The sequence below is a fragment of the Helianthus annuus genome, chromosome 8, assembly GCF_002127325.2.
Source record: "Helianthus annuus cultivar XRQ/B chromosome 8, HanXRQr2.0-SUNRISE, whole genome shotgun sequence".
In the NCBI taxonomy this organism is placed as follows: domain Eukaryota; kingdom Viridiplantae; phylum Streptophyta; class Magnoliopsida; order Asterales; family Asteraceae; genus Helianthus; species Helianthus annuus.
This window is the reverse complement of record NC_035440.2, coordinates 19401341-19403858: the sequence shown is the minus strand read 5'-3', so window position 1 is coordinate 19403858 and position 2518 is coordinate 19401341. Positions and strand designations below refer to the sequence as shown.

The 2518-nt window shown below is 36.3% G+C and overlaps 1 long non-coding RNA gene across 1 annotated transcript; it reads right to left on the bottom strand.

Annotated features, from left to right (window-relative positions):
- Positions 1 to 1719, bottom strand: LOC110898750. The gene is made up of 3 exons (XR_002569590.2): positions 1449 to 1719; positions 1138 to 1199; positions 1 to 1064 (listed from the first exon to the last, which is right to left on the bottom strand). It is a non-coding gene; the product is annotated as an uncharacterized LOC110898750 (long non-coding RNA).
- Positions 1720 to 2518: the final 799 nt, after the last annotated feature.

Here is a 2518-nt window from a genome sequence, read left to right as displayed (position 1 = left end):
TGTTCAATAAACCCTTTCATTTGCCTTTTCACGTAATAAACTTACTGCAATACAAAACCAACCCACCAATAGGAAAACACATACACATCATTGCCTGTACCCTCCTCATGCAGTATGTGTCTTTTCTTTCCAACCAAGACAACTCTTCCCTATATTTCAAAACCAAAGATTGGATGGGTAGGTTTTATTCTTATCAAAATCTAGCTCCCGAAACGACCCGGTCTCCTGAAGGATCGATTTCAACGAAATCTGCATCGGAATAGTTGGTGCTTGACCTGACAACGATTCCGGTGATATTTCATGAGAAAGTAACCGCCTCGCCGGAGCCAATGACCAGATTGTGGAGTTAGTAGATTTGTGGTGTGCGGTTACGACTCGACATAGATGAAGAGGCAACGGTTATGAATTGTTGGAAGGGTTTGCACAATGATTTTTGCTTGAATCACCGGGGATGAAGAGACGATGGTTACGAATTACCGGAGATGAAGAGGCGGTAGTTACCAATCACCGGAGATGAAGAGGCGGTGGTTACGACTTGCCTGAGAGGAAGAGACGGCGTTGTGACTCTCTGGATACCAAAAAACAATGTTACAAATCGCCGAATGGGCATAATTTCGATTTAAGGTTTACCGTTTACTAAAATTTTGTTTATACAACAACAATATTGATACCAATTCTGGTAAAAATGAGAGAATTGTGAACGTAAACTGTTTGTGTGAAATTTGGATAATTTCGGATGGATGAAGTGAAAGGGAAGCGCTCCCTTTCATATTGTTCAATAATAAAAAAACACAGGCATCTTAGAACATGTCATAGCAAGCCGATTTATAGAGTTTGACATCATTTGATTGTTCGTCATTGCCATCACCGGACTTTCTTTGATTCTCATTCAAATAGCATCTTGAGTTAGCGAATACGAACCATATATAAATGTAGGCGCTTGTTAGACTGTTTCTATTCTTCGAGGTTGATAGAAAAACCTATTCTTTGTTTGAATTCGACGCCATTGTTAAACTGATTCTTTGAACACAACACATAAATCACTTCACGCATCCCTCTTGAATCTGGGTATCAATAGTGACAAATAAACCCACTGTTTTTTAAAAGAAAAATCCTTCAAATTAAAAAGAAATGAACCTGGGTAATATTGTGATTTCGTTTTAATTTTGATGAATCCACTGACTTCATCTTCATCGAACCTGGATCAAAATCAAAATAAAAAACAAATCATTTACGAATCTTAGATAACTATACAATCGGGTGTTTCTTGTTCAACGCCATCATACGAATATACGATGTTCATCCTATTCGATCTTTATCCTTATATATGCGACTTCATCAAGTATTATTCCAACTTTATCCTTAGATATGCGACTTCATCACAAAATTAACTAACGAAAATATACATACAAATCGAACAACATCAAAAGCAGAAAAAAAATGTGTACTGTTGTTTGAGATTGAACTGCAATGAATCCATCATCTTCGAATTTGAATCAATCAAAATCTATTATTTGAGATTGAATAAACATATCAGCGAAGTTGAATATTGTTTGAGATGGAACCTTCAAAACAAAACTTGATGTCTCATGTTGATGAAATCGGACAAAATCTGATAAGAATATCGTTACATCAAAGCGAAATCAATCTGATCTTTTTGTTAGAGAGAGAGAGAGACTAAAATATTGGTTGAAGTTCAAAGGAAATCTGACTTGGTTGAATACAAAAACGAAAAAAAACCACGCGTTATATCTAAAAGAGAGGGGTATGGGCAAGATTGCACGTGGAAGAATGTGAGGGGTAACCGTTTACGTTAGATGCGACGTTTAGTTTTTTTTTTTTTGAACGAAAACGCGGCTTTTGTTGTTAAATGCGACGTTTAGTTGTTAAGGAAAGGGGTATTTGTTGGTGGTTTTTTAAAAGTCACAACCTTTTATTTTATAGAGGCAACCTAAGTTGCTTTTTGTAGGATTATATAATTTGGATATGTCACGGTTTTACTCGAGTTTAATTGACGTGTAACTTTTTGGTGATTTGCGAATATACCGTCACATGTGTTTTTATCTACATTTCGTCATGAGTGTTTTTTATCTAATTGTTTTAATCGAGTTAAATTTACGACATGACATTCCGCTGCAACGCGCACGATATTTTATTGTTGTCATTATTATAAAACCTAACAGAAACAGTAACATCAATTAATGTAAAGCGCGTGTTAGCTTTCTAAAGAAAGAACATTTCGTGTAATATTAAAGTTAAAAGGACATAGCCTTCAAAGTTCAATAACCGTGGGGTATGGTGAGACGGGGGTTTGGGATATGGGTTGACACATGGACTTCGAAGGACACCACTGGTCAGTTGCATGTTGGGTCGGTATGGCGGACGTGGCTAGCCCGCGTGGGTTGGCCACGTGTTATAATTTTTTTTTCAATTATTATAAAATTACACACAAAATTAAAAAAAAAAAGCCCAAAAATTATTATTTAAAATCCTAGCCACCTATAACCTAGCCAACCCA